General features: G+C 39.3%; 1 protein-coding gene across 1 annotated transcript in view; it reads right to left on the bottom strand.

Moving 5' to 3' along the window:
• Positions 1-12,151: 12,151 nt before the first annotated feature.
• Positions 12,152-18,616, bottom strand: part of LOC105469063 (mitogen-activated protein kinase kinase 6) — a 142,580-nt gene continuing 136,115 nt past the window's right edge. The window contains exon 12 of the mRNA XM_071083514.1: positions 12,152-17,369. The gene's annotated coding sequence lies outside the window, so the exon portion shown is untranslated. The remainder of the gene's footprint in view (positions 17,370-18,616) is intronic.

The raw sequence follows: 18,616 nt of genomic DNA, 5'->3' as shown, positions 1-18,616 counted from the left end.
ATATAAATTATTATATGATATATAAGCTATATGTGAAGTATATTATATATACCAAGTATAATATACCTATATATTATATGTTAATTTATTAAGGTATAATTGTAAAACATTTAAGGAATGTAAGGTATATTTAATATATAGTCAATGCATACAGAGACCTTGTTTTACTTTGTGGAAAAGTTGACGTGGATGTTTGGGTGTTAATAGGTTACTATCATTTAGTTATCTGGTCTGGATAGAAGATGGGGCACATTACTATAATTTATAAATACTAGGGTACCCTTTATGAAAATTGCATATCTTTTGATAGGAGTAGAGCAATAGATTTTATCCTTTAATTGTATTGGTTGCAAACTTTCACTGCTATGGATCCTCTTGGGAAAACGTGCATACAATCATAAACACACAATTTTGCATTTAATTTTATGAGGCTTACAGCTCCTTAGAAGCCATCCGTGGGTCCTAGGCACCCACAGCCACCTTGATCTGAATGCTATCCAGAGCTGTCCATTCAGCACCAGTGAGGCCGCTTGCACTGAGGGAAAGAGCACAGGTCCACCAGGCTGAGGAAACAAGTAAATTTCAGTTCCTATTATGTGGTGATGGGGATGTACAAAGCTGAGCATGTAAAGAGTCATTCTTTGGATGCCATATTCAAATTTCGCTCAAGATTTTTTGATGTCAAAACAGTCTTATTTCCCTAGTCACAGGTCCATGAAAATACTGTCTATAGATTTTATTATACAGATATTATTACTGTCAACACTAATAGTACATCAACATAAATGTGTCATTTAAAGAATGCACTACACCCTCAGTAAATTATTAAAATCAGGATATTTTACCAAAGGTAATTTTACAATTTGAAAGACATACAGTTTTCTGATAAAAAAAAAAAAAGATGGTTATTCCATTTCCTATGAGCTTGATAATTACTAGCCTCAAAAGACATAATTCCTTTAGGGGTGAAAAGGAGAAATTTGCTGCATTCGCTGAATTATTGGCAAAGATTAGAATTATCATCTACCTGATACGAAGCAGATCATGACCATGGAAATACAACGGGAATAACTGAAGCACAGCTTTTGTGCTGCTCATGTTCACAGATGAGACACTTGCTTCTAAACCTTCTAGAAGCCATAGTATAAAATATGATTTCTGCTTTGGGATTTTTGCTAACTGATGGAGGATAATACAGCACTCCACTGGGTTCAATTCTATAAGGAAAATGAAAATCCATGTTACAGGCCCATGTGTATTATACATCTTAAAATATTTCCATCTGCTTCTGAAGTTTCCATAAGAGAATGCCCAAAAGTCTTTTACAGATTAACAAGAAAGTACATGTAGAATTCCAATGGAGGTTTGTCCCACCTCCCGCTGCCTGCCACCTCACACACACCTAGTAAATGTTTGGTATAATTTAGCTCTGAATGAGTTCTCTATTCACATGCAAAAAGTATTACCTTTACATTTTCCATAACTTACTCTGACCACAAAACATTCATTCACTAACGCCAGACTATCCAGAACACAGACGCTGTTTTCCTGTCTTCGTCAGGACAGAATTGCATATTGGAAGGCTGAGCCCCATCCCCCACTAATCCCTTCCCAGGTCTTCCAATCTGATGTTAGAAAATGTTGCCGTCTCATGAATCACTGTAACTGTTTAAAGGAGTTAAACCTAACTGGGTATTTTTTCAGTCCAGAGGCATGATTGCATTTCCATATAATGGTGGAATTCGTCTTTGACTATGGCTCTTAGAGAATGAATTCCTTTCTTTTGCTCCATTGAATTGAGGCATAAAAGTAGCTCACATGCTCTATAGCTACTGCTTTCAACAAGTGAACCTGATTTTTTTCATTCTACCTGAACGGCAAGGACAGAGCTGCCCACAACAAGCCCCAAGTTTCAAAGGGAAAAGACATCATGCCAGGTGACAGCCCTCACCTTTCACACTTCTTAAGGAAGTCCCAAAAGGGAGGAACACATGGCCAGAGATCTTTTCCCCAATCCTCTTGTCCTACAGTTTGCATGTGGGCAACGCGGGATCGCCCATTCCCTCCAGCTGGGAAATGAATTTGTTGTCACTGCTACAAGCTCAAATGTATAGGTTCTGGCTCCTAGCCCCTCAATCCCCTACCTTTTCTTAGTTGGCTCCACCAGTCGCTTTCACCTTAGATCTCAGTCTCAGCCTGCCAGTTGTGGCTGTGACTGGCCCCTCTCCACCCCTACATGCTGGGGAGTTGGCTTATAGCCCTGCTGTCAGACCTGGTGGCCCTGCTGTCTTGACTGCCAGGTTGCTGGGTTGCCTCTGTCTGGCCCGATGTACCATGATCTCCTCCACTGCAATTTTAAAAAATAATTTCAACTTTCATTTTAGAGTCAGGTGATGCATGTACAAGTTTGTTACGTGGGTACACTCCTTCACTGCCATTTTTATGTGAGATCAAGTATAGAGGGAAAAGTTCAGGTCTCCTACTTACTCTTCTTCTCTGTCTCTCTTAGGTTGGTTCGCTGGTCTAAGTTTCTATTTGCACACCCTCGTCTCAGCCCAGATCAAAATCCAAGTCTCTATTCTGCCTGACCCTACTCTAACAAAACAAGACATCACCCTAAAGCCTGCCCAGTTGCTGAAGTCCTGGTGATCTGCCCCAATGCCCACTGGAATGTCACCTGCCCATCCAACTGTGTCTCCTAATTCCACCCTTTGCAGCGCCTCTGCAGTTGAACTGGCTAAGCTGGTCCTGACCCCTTGCAGGATTTAGTCCTCAATAATTTGCTCTGGGGTTTGATCCTCAAGGATTGGCTGTGCCTTTCTGGATCGCCCAGAGTACCAAAGTCCCAGCTTATCCATGCCCCCACATTGGCCCATATAAAACATTGCTTTCCCCTGCAAAACGGAAAGCCCAAAAACTCAGTCTCAGGGTCAAGAAAGTGAGAAAACCTTGTCTTTGTTTTAATGCAAATCCAAAAGAGACAAGATAGAGAGATTAGTCCCTTCTGTCTGGCTCATCTGTTGACTAGCTGGGTAAATTTGGTCGAGTTATTGAACCTCTGGGTCTCCTTTTCTCCAGTTGTAAAAAGTGTCAGTAACAGTTCTCCTCTTGTTGACAATTTTGTAAGGACTAAATGAAACAGTGCTCAGTCGTTAATGTTATTGTTGTTTCCGATGTTTTCTTTTACAGTGAAATGTTATACTTTCTTTTATTTTTATTTTTGAGACAGAGTCTTGCTCTGCCACCCAGGCTGGAGTGCAGTGGCACCATCTCAGCTCACTGCAGGCTCTGCCTCCAGATGCAAGCGATTCTCCTGCCTCAGCCTCCTGAGTAGCTGGGATTACAGGCATCTGCCACTATACTTGGCTAATTTTTGTATTTTTATTAGAGATGGAATTTTGCCATGTTGGTCAGGCTGGTCTCAAACTCCTGACCTCAGGTGATCCGCCCACCTCAGCCTCCCAAAGTGCTAGGATTACAGGCATGCGCCACTGCACCCAGCCAAAATGTTATATTTTCTTGACATTTTTAATATATTGAAATTATAAAACTGCCATATATTAAAAACTTTTTACAGATTTTGTTGCTCCACATGTTGCAACACATGCAGAAATGTGCATAACTGAAATGCACACACAAGGGAACGGTGTTCCATGGTTCTATGATAACTAAGATCATCACATGCGAAGTGAGGTTTGCCTGCCTATGACAGGCACAGTGCCAGATTCTTTACTTCTTTTTACAATTTCCGCTCCCCTCTCTTCCATACAGTTCTTAATGTTTTCTCCTATTTTAGGTTGAAAACTGAAGCTTAGAATGTTTAAGAAATTTAACCTCGACCCCAAAAGCTAGTAGGCAGTAGAGCACAGATTCGAACCCAAGTATGGGTGGCACCAAACATGATACACTTTCTACTGACATACGCTTTGTGCTTTCTCTGAGAATAAAGTAGTGTATTAGTCCATTTTCATGCTGCTGATAAAGACATACCTGAGACCAAGTAATTTGTAAAGAAAAAGAGGTTTAATGGACTCACAGTTCCATGTGACTGGAGAGGCCTCACAGTCATGGTGGAAGGCAAAAGGCACATCTTACATGGTGGCAGGCAAGAGAAAATGAGAGCCAAGTGAAAGGGGAAACCCTTTGTAAAACCATCAGATCTTATGAGACTTATTCACCATCATGAGAACAATATGGGGGAAACTGCCCCTGTCATTCAATTACCTCCCACCAGGTCCCTCCTACAACAGGTGGGAATACGAGAGCTACAATTCAAGATGAGATTTGAGTGGGGAAACAGCCAAACCATATCAGCAGACTAACAAAGTATATATGGCTTTTAAGTCTCAAATCCACATGAAATCCTTTCTCAAGTATTTGATAAATTGGAAAAACAACAGTTTATTTAAAAATATTTGAGGTCGGGCATGGTGGCTCACACCTGTAATCCCAGCACTTTGGGAGGCCGAGGCTGATGGATCACTTGAGGACAGGAGTTTGAGACCAACCTGGCTAACATGGCAAAACCCCACCTCTACTGAAAATACAAAAAATTAGCCAGCCGTGGTGGTGTGCACCTGTAGTCCCAGCTACTCAAGAGGCTGAGGCAGGAGAATTGCTTGAACCTGGGAGGTGGAGGTTGCAGTGAGCTGAGATTGCACCACTGCACTCCAACCTGGGTAACAAAGCAAGAATCTGTCTCAAAAAAAAAAAAAGAAAGAAAGAAAAGAAAAAGAAATTATTTGTATGCATTCAGTATTTAAAGCATAGCCCAGCAATCTATAGTGTTTTAGCATCAGTGGCCTAATCTCTGTAAATAAAAAAAATTTAAAAAAGCAAATATTGAGTCTGCCTCTTTTTTCTAATGTATTATATCTCAGTCTTAATGAATACCCTGAAAATGTTTTTCAATATACATTGCATTTGGTATTTCAAAAGCAGCTGTCACTGTTTTAATCTCATAATACAGGATTTACAATAGGAAAAACAAATTAGCCCTATCACTTACATGAGAGGGTGAACAAAGTTTTTAGTGTAATATACAAACTGAAAAATATGAACATTTGTTCAAAACATTGAGATTTGGCTCAAGTGTAAGCTCCTACAACTTGTTCAGCCAACAAAAGCCAAGTATTATTGGGCTTGAGGGTCTAAAATACCTTCATACTTAAAATTGCTGGGTTATCCTTCCTTTACATACATATTTGTTTAATCACATTTGTTGAAAAAGGGTTTTGATTAGAGGATATTAAGAAAAATGAGTGACAATGATGTGGCAGACACTAAGTGCCTACACTTACAGATGATATTTTATTTAATTCTCATAAGAATTCTCAAGTAGTTCTTATGATTTTCTCCATTTTAAGGAGGAATAAATTGGGGACACAGAGAGCTTAAGACACGTGTCCAAGATTTTAAACACCATACCTGGCTGTAGCTCTAGACTGGAGCACTCTTCCTTTTTTCTTTTTTTTTATTTTTAGACAGGGTCTTACTCTGTCTCCTGACTGGAGCCCCCTCCCTCCCTCCCTCCCTCCCTCCCTCCCTCCCTCCCTCCCTCCCTCCCTCCCTTCCTTCCTTCCTTCCTTCCTTCCTTCCTTCCTTCCTTCCTTCCTTCCTTCCTTCCTTCCTTCTTTCCTTCCTTCTTTCCTTCTTTAGACAGGGTCTTACTCTTTCTCCTGTCCAGGCTGGAGTGCAGTGGCATGATCACTGCTCACTGCAGCCTTGACCTGCCTGGCCTCAAGCAATCCTCCCATCTCAGCCTCCCCCAGCAGCTGTGACTACAGGCACGTGACACCATGCCTGGTCAATTTTTTTGTATTTTCTTTTAGAGACAGGGTTTTGCCATGTTCACCAGGCTGGTCTCGAACTTCTAAGCTCAAGAGATCCTCCCACCTCAGCTTCCCAAATTGCTGGGATTACAAGGGTGAGCCACCGTGCCTGGCCCTTCCTTGTTTCAGTATCAACAGGAGCTCCATCTCTTGTTCAGTGAGTTTTCAACCAGTGTCATTGTTTTGAAATTATTATTCACCCATTTTATTAGCATTATCAAGTCATATTTCAACTCATATTATGCAAAAGTATGTCATGAATCATAGATATTTTTGCACACAAATACAACTTTCAGAGAAACTAAATTAAAGCTCACTGGCTCCTTTGTTTTTAGATACATGAAGAGAATTCATGTTCTTTGTTATTGGCAAACAGAGTTGCCACTTGCCCTAGGCTTGTGGCTGGAAACAGAGCTAATCTATCCTCTTTATCAGCTATGGTTTAGGGAATTGGAGGCTCTCACAAACAGATACTTATGTTTATCTCTAGCAATGACTCATTTGATTCCAGTGAAGGAGTCCCAAAAGCCAATAGGCTCAAGAAAAGGATGACCCATCCGAAGATCACTATCTGTCTAGCAAGACTAATTTAGCCACTTTATGGTGGAAGTTGTGAATTGTCCAGAAGTTTTCTAAAGCACACGATGTCACTGGCTTGACTTTTCTGGCTGCCAAATTGCAAGAGCCAAGAGAGATGGCATGCTCCCGATAAACAGTTCTACAGCTGTTGAAAGGTCAAGTGGTTTAGCAAGTTCTTGTCTAAGAACAACTCTTCGCCTTCCAGTCTGCAGGGTCATTCTGGATCATAGGAAAATGCTCTGAGCTGAGCTGATTACTCTTGGGCAAATAGCGTTATGTTCCAAGTCTGCCTCTTGTCTCTGCTTGGAGGACGGAGAGCCACCACTTGCCAAGGAAGTTTTTGACCAGACTGTCAGTGCAAGGAACTCCAAGGACCCAAGGTGGGGCACATTAAGTCTCAGACAATACCAGAAAGTTCCCGAATTTGGAGAGAGCAAAAGCAGCATTCTTTTAGATCATCGCTAAGCTTTGAAGTCACTATCTCCTAGACTTCCTTTGCTATGAAGCCTACACAATGTTTTGCATCCCTAAACCAGTATTACACTTGGAATCTATAAAATAATTTTATCTACAACTGATATAAATGTGTGCAAGGATAAGGGTCACTTTTTCCCCTTCCCATTACTTCTTTTCAATAATCCTACAATTGAAAAAAAAAAGAGAAAAGAGGCCAGGTGCAGTGGCTCACACCTGGTAATCCCATCACTTTGGAAGGCCAAGGCGGGTGGATCACCTGAGGTCAGGAGTTCGAGACCACACTGGCCAACGTGGTGAAACCCCATCTCTACTAAAAATACAAAAATTAGCCAGGCATGGTGGCATACACTTGTGGTCCCAGCTACTCAGGAGGCTAAGGCATGAGAATCACTTAAACCCAGAAAGCAGAGGCTGCAGTGGGTGGAGACTGTGCCACTGCACTCCAGCTTGGGCGACAGAGTGAGACTCCATCTCAACAAAAAAAATTATATAACATATAATATATTTTATAATATATAATATATAATATGTATTATATATTATATATTATATATTATATATTTTATTATATATGTATTATATATTTTGTTATATATATTATATAATATATATTATATATTTTATTATATATATTATATATGTATTATATATTTTATTATATATTATATTATTTTATTATATATAATATATTATATAATATGTATTATATTTTATTATATATTATATATTTTAAGTTGTATATTTATAAAATATATATTATATTTTATATTGTGTATTTATAAAATATATATTATATTTTATACAATATATTTTTTATTTCCACATTTTGGGGGTACAGATGGGTTTTGGTTACATCGATAAGTTATTTAGTGGTGATTTCTGGGATTTTGATGCACCTGTCACCCAAGTAGTGTACACTGTACCCAAGATGTAGTCTTTTATCCCTCATTCCCCTCCCACTCTTCCCCTCCAAGTCCCCAAAGTCCATTTATATCGTTATTATGCCTTTGCATTCTCATTGCTTAGCTCCCACTTCTAAGTGAGAACATACAATATTTGGTTTTCTATTCCTGAGTTAATTCACTTGGAATAATGGCCTCCAGCTCCATCCAAGTTGTTGCAGAAGACATTGTTTGTGGAGTAATATATTTTTAAGTGCATAAACAATTAACTTGGCCGGGCGCAGCGGCACACACCTGTAATCCCAGCATTTTGGGAGGCGGAGGCAGGTGGATCACCTGAGATCAGGGGTTCGAGAACAGCCTGGGCAACATGGTAAAATCCTGTCTCTACTAAAAATACCAAAATTAGCTGGATGTGGTGGCACATGTCTGTAATCCCTGCTACTTGGGAGGGGGAGGCAGGAGGATCACTTGAACCTGGGAGGCGGAGGTTGCAGTGAGCTGAGATCATGTCACTGCACTCCAGGCTGGGCAACAGAGCAAGATTCCATAAAAAAAAAAAAATTAACTCAGAATCGTAGATAATGTTTATTTCCCTGTATGTATTCTCTAAGTTTTCTCAGAATGTATTACCTAAAAAAATACAAAACAAAGCTATTTCCATTTGGAGGAAAAACACCTACTCAGCAAGTATTTATGAACCATGACCATCTGGGGTGGTGGGGAAGTATAGATAGGAGATTTGGGAGTCATTTGTGTCAATGTTTAATTCTCTTCTGTGTCATTTTAATTCCAACTATGGCTTAAGTCTTTCAGGCAGAGATGGCTAATTTACCCTCTGTAGAATAACATTATTTTGATCAAAGTGCTTTCCTTGACAAAACTGTAGATAACAAATACATGGAAACTAATTTTAATATTAATTTTAATACTGTTTTTCCACTTTCATCATTGATTTCAATACATCATTTCCACTGCCTCTTGGCCACCAATTTTGGAAAGAAGGAATAAGATCCAATTTTAAAGTTTACTGGTATATTCTAACTGTATTAGACTAACCAAGCATGGTAATTAGTTTTCAGACATTCTCACCATGAAATATAACCTCCAAGTATTCACAGTGGAAATTACACTGTGTGGTTAACTTGCAGCTTCTGTGTGGGCCTTCTGTATCACTAAAACTGGGGAACTCCAACTTCCATGAAAGAATTCTAACTACTCTGAGATATCCAGGCTATGAGGAGCCCAATCTAGCCACATAGAGAGGCCACATGAAGCAAGAGATGCTCCACTGGCCCCTAGATATTCCAGCCACCCTAGTCCAGACACCAGACATGTGATGGAAGAAGCCCTCCAAGACTCTCAACCCAGCCACCATCTGACAACACATGCATGAGAAACACCAAACAAAACCGCTCAGCTGAGCCCAGTCAACCCTCAAGATTGTCAGTAATAAATTGTTGTTTTAAGCTACTAAATTTTTGGGTTTGCTGTGTTTAAGTACATAACCAAAACATCAAGAAACAACCCCAAAATGCTTTTGTCATTAACCCAATTGCCTTTCTCCATTTTCTACTTTAATTCAGTTTCCTACAAAATCTTGAGTAAACAGGGAATCATTCTGATGGGGCAAATTAGTATCAGTAAACATGAGGAGGGGAAAACATGGAATTATCCAAATCAAAAGAAAAATACTTTAAAATCTAATTATATAAAAATCAGGAATGGCTGTGGAGAAGTGGATGAAATAACCTTCACATGTGATGTCTGAGAATCTTGTTTGTTCATGCCCTCCCTCTCCACATACCTGCACCCTTATAGGAACTTAAAATTTGTAATGTCAAGGAAGGCCTGTCACTTAACAAAGATGAAGGATTATGGCAGTCTTGATACAGTTCAGGGGAGAAGGACTCCAAAGTCAGCATAATAGAGTCCATCGTCCCTGGGAAGTCATTTGAGTAACGTACACAGAAGTAGAGTGAGCCCTCTCCTTTGGATTCTAACTCTTGAAATGATTCAAATCTGACGTGAAACACCAAGGGCTTTTTAAAAAGTCTGCTTCTAATTCAGCAGCGTCAATCTGTTTAAGTAAGAAGCAACCTAGAATTCCATTACTGGGTATACAACCAAAGGAATATAAATCATTCTTTTACAAAAATATATGCACGCATACATTCACTGCAGCACTATTCACTATAGCAATGACATGGAATCAACCCAAATGCCCATCAATGATAGAATGGATAAAGAAAATGTGGCACATACACACTATGAAATACCATGCCGCCATAACAAGGAATGAAATCATGTCCTTTGCAGGGACATGGATGGAGCTGGAAGTCATTATCCTCAGCAAACTAACACAGGAACAGAAAATCAAACACCGCATGTTCTCACTTATAAGTGAGAGCTGAACAATAAGAACACAAGGACACAGGGAGGGGAACAACACACACTAAGTTGGGGGGTGGGGTGGGGGGAGGAAGAACATTAGGAAAAATAGCTAATGTATGCTGGGCTTAATATCTAGGTGGGAGGTTGATAGGTGCAGCAAATCACCATGGCACACAGTTTCCCTGTGTAACAAACCTGCACACCCTTCACGTGTACCCTGGAACTTAAAATAAAAATAAAATTAAAAGTTTGAGAAATAAAAAAAGAAGCAAGCTAGAGATAAATGTGTGCTTCTTGGTATAATGGTGATCCACTCAAATACGAACACTCAGGTCTAGCAACTTTTCTCTAAACTGGATTAACATGGATACAGGTGAAATGGATCTAGTCCCTCCATTTATAGGCGAAATCAGAAAACTGTGCAGACTCAACCATATTTACTTGTACTAAGATTTTCTTTCCCAGAACATCTGGATCATCACACTGACTGATCATGTAAAGCAAATTTCCTAATATTACACCTATAGGACCAGGAAAAACTTGAATGACTAGTTGACCTCATAGTTCAGTGTCAGCAACACATGGAAGCCAAAAAACAGTTGGTCTTAATCTTTTCATTGGATCCATCTGGACTCATCCTTACCAAAACCTATCTGATTTTAATACTAAAATCTTGGCCTTCACTTCCAATCTAGGCTGCCTACAATATTGAGTCTGAGGGTGGGCACGGTGGCTCACGCCTGTAATCTCAGCACTTTGGGAGGCCAAGGTGGGCAGATCACGAGGTCAGGAGTTCGAGACCATCCTGGCCAACATAGTGAAACCCCATCTCTACTAAAAATACAAAAATCAGCCAGGCGTGGTGGCAGGCACCTGTAATCCCAACTACTCAAGAGGCTGAGGCAGGAGAATTGCTTGAACCCAGGAGGCGGAGGTTGCAATGAGCCAAGATCGCGCCATTGCACTCCAGCTCTGAGCGGTTGAGCAAGACTGTGTCTCGGGGAAGAAAAAATATAGATATATATTGAGTCTGAAGTAGACTAGAGATGAAATTCTTTTCTTTTCCTTTTTTTGTTTTTTTGTGTTTTTGTTTTTGTTTTTGTTTTTTTGGAGAGAGGGTCTCACTCTGTCATCCAGGCTGGAGTTCAGTGGCATGATCTCTGCTCACTGCAACCTCCACCTCTCAGGTTCAAGCAATTCTTGTGCCTCAGCCTCTCAAGTAGCTGGGATTACAGGTGCATACCACCACACTCAGATAATTTTTTTGTATTTTTAGTGGAGATGGGGTTTCACCATGTGGCCCAGGCTGGTCTCAAACTCCTGAGCTCAGGCAATCTGCCTGCCTCAGCCTCTCAAAGTGCTAGGACTACAGGCATGAGCCACTGCGCCTGGCCTTGAAATGATTTTCTAATGAGTCTTCAGGACTGCTGATATAGTTTGGCTGTGACCCACCCAAATTATTTTAGCTCTCATAATTCCCACGTGTTGTGGGAGGGACCCAGTGGGAGATAATTGAATCATGAGGGCAGTTTCCCTCATACTGTTCTCACAATAGTGAATAAGTCTCAAGAGATTTGAGGGTCTTATAAGGGGTTACCTTTTAGCTTGGCTCTCTCTCCCCTCTTGTCTACCACCATGTTGAGACATGCCTTTCATCTTACACTGTGATTGTGAAGCCTCCCCAGCCATGTGGAACTGTGAGTACATTAAACCACTTTCTTTTGTAAATTGCTCAGTCTCAGGTATGTTTTTATCAGCAGCATGAAAACAGACTAATATAACTGCAATACTGTTGTGTTCTTAGGTTTTGTTCTAGTCTGTTTTGGAAGTGTGGTGGTAGAAATAGGAGAAGCATAGAGAAAGAATAACAAGACTATATAGACCAGGAAAGCTTTTACCAGGAGAGCCTTTTATACCATGTTCCTGGAACACAGGGTTTCCAACAGCTCAATTAATGTACAGACTCACTACGCTTTTTAAAATGTCTTTTATTGGTTGTACATTTTCTTATGAGATCAACACACCATTTCTTTCAAGAACACTTTGCTCCTGAATACTTAATGTTGCTTGGCCCAGCTATGAAAGTCATAGCAAGCACTTTGACGGAAAAAGGTGGTTGGGTGTTTTTTTGCCATTATCACTGTCTTCTCTATCGTTAAACTGTTGTTTGAGTCAGTTTGTAGATTGACACAACATTGAACAAAACACACACGGTGTGAAGTTTTACACGCATATACACACATCTGGAGACCAGTTACAGTGTCTGCAGCTTGTTCCTTTCTCCTCAGCAGTATGAAACTGAAGAATATCCTGAGATAGGAAGTCGATGTGAAAGTTCCTCATTAAAAGAGGAGGTCAAGCTTGATTTAATCTCCCAATTTCATTTTCTTTTTGAGGTGGTCAGAGGGGACCCAGAACGGTAGCCAGATGAACCGGGGAACAACCATGTGGTTTAACATCTCAGCCATTTCCTTGGTCAAAAACACAGATTCACAGAAATATTTCGTGATACATCAGAAACCTACTTTAAAAATATGATCTTGGATTAGAAAGGAGGGAAACGAAAAGGTTGTTTTTCACTAGATGTGATGGGAAATTTCACCACAGAATGACCCACATACTTGTAAGGCAAAATTACCCTCACCTTTGGCAACTACTATAATTCTTTGTCTATTGACTGATAGAAGTCAATCATCCAGGCTTGTCCCCCATCAATGGTGTTTGCATGAAAAGATGAGTGTCTCAAGAATAGGGACCCAGGACAGGTGGCTTCTCCAAATGTTAAAAACAAACATAATTTCTTTAAAGCTATATTATCCCTCAATTCAGTATATTTCTGGGAACACTATTAAAACTTAACCTACATTACCACCAATGCTTATATCTACTGCAAGTCCTGCATATTGGCTATTTCCTTGGCTTTAGGATTTTGAGATAACATCATTAATAATGATAAACAATAGTTCAAATGAAAAAAAAATGCACACAACCTGGGTAACAGGAAAGCCAGCCTAAAATGAAAATGTTTGGAGCCACCAAAGCCAACAGGCAAAGAAAACAAAGGCATGCTGTCCCACAAAACAGGTATTTTAAATACAATCCTGAGGCCTTATTGAAGTGATCACTTGATGCTCATATATTTCCATATAGAAAAACACAAAATTTGATATACACCCCCAACTCCTTCTTTCCTTCTTCAGCTCACAAGCAAAGAGTTCCCAAAGGCCAGAATTTAACTTTAATATTCACCTCAAGAGCATGGAAACACTCCACCCACATGCTTTAGAGGTCTTTCCTTTATAAACTTCTAATGAGTTTCGTGCTCTACAGTTCAGCCTGCCTCATTCACAAAGAGACAATGCGGCAATCCATAAAGAAGAGATGATTCCACCCAGAAAAAGCTGCACCTGGCAGGAAAGATGGGGGCCTCAATGAGGGAATCCACTGAATAGCATTCATTCTTTTATTTCAGACTCCCCAGAGACGCTACTTTGAAGTGTTGGAGATGGGTTTTGAAAGACAGGGGTGCATAGGACCTCTCCAATCTCCTTTCAGAATATTTCAGGTATCAAGAAGAGGTAGCAAGCTCCTAACTAGCTTATGGAACTACCTCATTCTAGCATCAGAGCCCAAAGGCTCTCTTTACAATAGACAATGGTTTGAAAATAACTTTAGGGTGCAACATAGGCAAACAATCAATCATATACACAAATAACATGTGTCTATCTCAAAATTTACAGAAGGTAAGAAAACGTGTTGTTGTGTTTTCTTACAAAGACCATATTAATAAATGGAAGCAGCATTTTCAGCTATGAAACTGAAGCACAAAGAAAGCTGAAGAAATCCACCTCTTTTATTAAACTTCTTGTAAAGTTCAATTCCATAAAGAAATTCTAGTGTCTCCTCAAGATTTTCACAAAATATATAGAAAACTGTTCATGTATTTAAATAATTTGAAACTACATTCCTAACACCTCTTTCAGTTTTAAATGACTTAATTTGATGACTCAGTGTCATAGGAAATATGTCCTAGTTGTGTAATTACACACACACACAAAAATACTTTTCCTCTAAAAATACCTATTATTCTATTAAAACATCATTTCAGTTCATATAGAAAATCACTCCACTCAGAAAATAAATTTGAGACTAAAGAATCAATCAAACACAGAGGTAATACAGGAGATAAACAGAATTTTCTTAATCAAAACTCCTCAAGTGGCTTTTATGCAGAGATTGGCCAAGAACACTACAAACTGCTGCCCAATGTAAATTTTTGGCACATATAGTGTTCTGAAACAGTTGCTATGAAACCCCAGCTGTTAAATTTGCTCTAGTGGCAAACATAACACTGTCAGAATTCACCAGACTCTTTATGTGTGTGTACAAGGCACCTGATATGACTCAGTTGGTGGTGAAGCATTCCCTTGTGTGCAGTTCATGACAGATACACCACCATAGCTTCCAGCTTCTAAAAGCTGTACCAGGTTTCCATTACCCTCCTCCACCTATAACACCTTTGTAAAATGCAGCAAGGGGTAGCTCTGTTAGCTTGAGTCTCAGACCATACCCTGTCTGTGTCAACACTGTCCAAAGGATTTGCTTTTTTTCTGATAGGTCAATGAACAAAAATGGTAACTCCTGCCTCGGCAAACCTAGAAATGTAAAAATTCCACTGCATATGAAGAGCCCAGTCACTCCACTCCTTGTCACTGAGATGGTGAACAAAGATCAGGTCATTCTCAACCACTTTAGGAAAATACCCCATGTAAGGATCTATAACGCATGGCTGTCACACATCAATTCCTTGCACTTTTCTTTCAAAATGATTTATGCTCAATTAAAATTAAATGACCCTGTCTTCTTGCCACCTATCTCCCTATTTCTGTGAGCATACTCAATACAGTAAAAGCCAGGGACTCACAGCCATGGTTGGCTATAAAATTTCCCATATTTGAGACTGTTTAAAGTTCTAAAGTGGTCATTTAATCCAACGTTCCCAAGTGTTTAATGGCCACAGAGACTTCCAGTTAAAAGGAACAATACTAGAAGCCAGATATTCTGACTGGAGGTTGACAGAGGTTCAGATAGGCAGAGTTCACCTTCATCACACTCTCTTTCCCTTCTGTTCACAACAAGAGACCCTCAGAGGCACCAGTGAATATGGTCTGAAAACCACAGCTGTACCTCACTCTTATCTCCCCAAGTATTGGACATACAACAGGACAAACAACTTGAGATCAGAAAAATAAAATAAAACAACTACTTCTTCCCTATAATGCATGGCTTCTGAAACTTCAAACTGGCTTTCAGTATTATATTTTAAAATGATAAAATCTAGTTCATCTGGTGAAGACTTGTAGTGTATTTCTAAGAACATTCACAGTTCTCTGCATTATGGGAAAGAAGTCTGCTCATCAGGTAACCTTCTCTAACATCCACCTTTCTTAAAAATGTCTGCCCTCTGGAACCAAAGGTTAAGGAGCTCAGGTTTTGGTATTTGTGCTTCTTTACCCAGAGGAGGCTGATGGATGAGGTGTATATTCTAAAAATGCTTGAGGCATACTGTTCCTTCTTCTCAACCATCATATTTCCCGTTAATCATTTACTTTTGTTCAGCCATCTGTCTGAAATGGTAGCTCCTTCAAATCAATAACACTAGGGATACAAAAGAAAATGTTCTGATATCCAAATTAACGCCACTCTCTGAATCTTCTTATAGCTTAGTATTTTTAAGGAAAAAATAACAATAAAGGGTTGACTTTTTTATGGGTTTTCCCATAGGAAATCATCTCTATAATACAGTAACACTGCAAATAAATTAAAGGATATACTTGTCTGCCAGCTTTCTTTTTAATCAGCTTGCTCCTTCAAGGGGTTCCTAATTTAGCACCACCCTTTGCATTTATCTCTTCTTCCAGCCCCCAAACATGACTTCACATCACTGTTCAGTCTTATATTCCAAAGTCCAGCAACAATCCCCTAAGACAGTGGTTTGACTTACTTTGTTGAAATATCTTGCAGACTCCAGTACAAATATTGGTAGTGACCAAATGATGCAAATGACTCATTTCTGACCACAGTAGAATATTACTTAGCGAAATCGGATACCCAACCTTGCTGCTTGTCTTTTAAAGGAAGTTCTTATTATAAGGTCGCATGTTTTGAATGAGGGTTTTGCTTAAACTTTTCTTAGATAGCCCTTAAATTTTTAAGAACTGGAAACAATAGAGTTCATTTAGGCAGACTGATACAAAATTGTTGACTTTGATTTTTGATATATAAAAATGGCCAGATCAGTTCCTTACCACAAAAACATTAAGTCAGTCCAGGTCATCTGTGACCGGCAGAGAAATAACAAGCAAACTGCAGCAAAGGAAAACAGAGAAGACTTTTGAAGGCCTGGTCTAAGCTACAAACTCCAGAGATTACTTAGAAAGTTCTGTTTCCCACATTAAGACACAAGGAAGTGCTTAAACTTGCCAATACTCTCCCTGAATTCAGCCTCCAGGTCTTAAACATTAGCCTCCTTTCTTAAGAAAGACCCTGAATCTCAGAAATGCAAAAGTATAAACTGGAGAAAGCTACGGTGCACATCAAGATGAACTGCCCACAAAAAAATTCTATTCATACTGACAACATCTAAGAAAGAAATACAGGTCTTCCAAAATTTAACTGTAAACTCCCAAAAATAAAGGGCTCAATTTCCAAGTTGAAATGATAATACAAGTGATGTCAAGATACTGAAAGTCCCAAGGAATTAGGCTGAATATTTTTAAGTTCTATTAATATGTGTTTGTGTTACAAGACAATACTGATTTCTCACCAACAAAAGTTCCCTACTACAGAGTTTTTTACGTTATGTTTCTGCTTAGGCTAGTGCCTTTATCACGTCTATAAGGAAAGAGGCTTTCAGAGGAATTTTGCTTGAAAAAGAAATTTGGATCAGAAACTGAAAAGATTACCTTCAACTAACGTCTTGATTTCAAACGACTTCATCAGAAAAATCTGTAATAGCACAATGATATTTGCATAGCTGTAAACAATGACTTTCTAAACCTCAGAAAAATAACACATCTTCTGTGTTGTCACCAGGAACAGGTAGCGAGTGATGTATTTGGTGGCAATGTGCTTCCCCTGGAAGGATAATTTCTTTTGAAGGCTCTGGAATTCAGGTTTTATTTCCCTAGGTGAAGAGAAAACATTCTTTTAGGTAAACTGCCAGATCAAATACTTCAATATGCCCTCTCAAGGAGTTTCCAATTATCATTCTAAGCATAAGGTATGTCTCCCCAATGGTGCAGCAGGAAAAAGAATGTTTCTGAATAATAAAGAGACTATAGCTTTAACCAAGATGTGTGCTATTGTTCTGGAAGAAAAAAAATGAGAAAGCTTCAGTCACTGGCAGACTGTCATTTTTATAGCATTCTGTATGGCAAAGAGAGTGCAAGTCTTAACAGAAGGTGAAGCAAATTACATAGCTGTTCTGGTTCTATAGGGAAGACAGGACTTCCACTAGAGGGTACAGGGCCCAGAAATTCAACTAGGGCCAGCAACCCAAGAAAATCACATCAGAAAGGAGGCATTTTCCATAGGCTCCTTAAAATTGAAATTTACCAATGATTAAAAAAAGAGAAGTACTCGTCTCACTTTTGTGGGACAGCACAAAAGGGGTAGGCCTGAGTCTTCTGTCGCAGTGAGAACAGGGAGCTTTAAGAACACCTGAGAACAAATTTTGTAATTTCAAACTACCCTTTCCTACTTCCTTAAAATGTGAACAAATAATTGAGGTGGATGAGTTGGAAAAGGTTAAGAACTCCATCTGTCTTCTTCTACATTTGAGGTAAGTCTGATCTCCCAAATTCCCCAATCTCAGTACAGTTCAGGGAATAGAGAAATTGACTAGTGTCTGGGTTCATGATTCTCCTTGTGTATAAACCACACTACAGAAAGAAACAAAGAAAATGCAAATAACCTAAGCCAAAGATACAGTTAACAACTAAGAGAAGTGTGACATTTATTTCCAAATTGAAGTAAATTATGTTGGTGACTGCATAGAAATGGAAAAAGTAAGTACTCAGTTTGATCTGAAGAAAATTGTTCTATCAGCTTCCAGAACAATTCATACTTACCTGAGAAAATTAACAAGCAACTTTCATGGAACTGAACAGTCTTCATCCTTTCTGAAACCAGTTTCCTATGTCCATTTTCCTAATCTGCCTCAACAGCAGCTGAGCTCAATAGTCACTAAAATGGAAGAGCTCTACACATCTAGTTAATCAATTAGAGTTTTATATTTAATGCTCTAAAACTGGTGTTGGCAAACCAGGGCCTGTGGACCAAATTTGGCCCATTGCTTTGTTTGTAAATAAAGTTTTATTGGAACACAGCCACCAGGCTCATTCATTTGTGTATTGTTTATAGATGCTTTCA

The sequence above is a fragment of the Macaca nemestrina genome, chromosome 17 (assembly GCF_043159975.1).
Source record: "Macaca nemestrina isolate mMacNem1 chromosome 17, mMacNem.hap1, whole genome shotgun sequence".
NCBI lineage: Eukaryota > Metazoa > Chordata > Mammalia > Primates > Cercopithecidae > Macaca > Macaca nemestrina.
The sequence above is the reverse complement of the archived record's forward strand: the minus strand, read 5'-3'. Positions and strand labels throughout refer to the sequence as shown.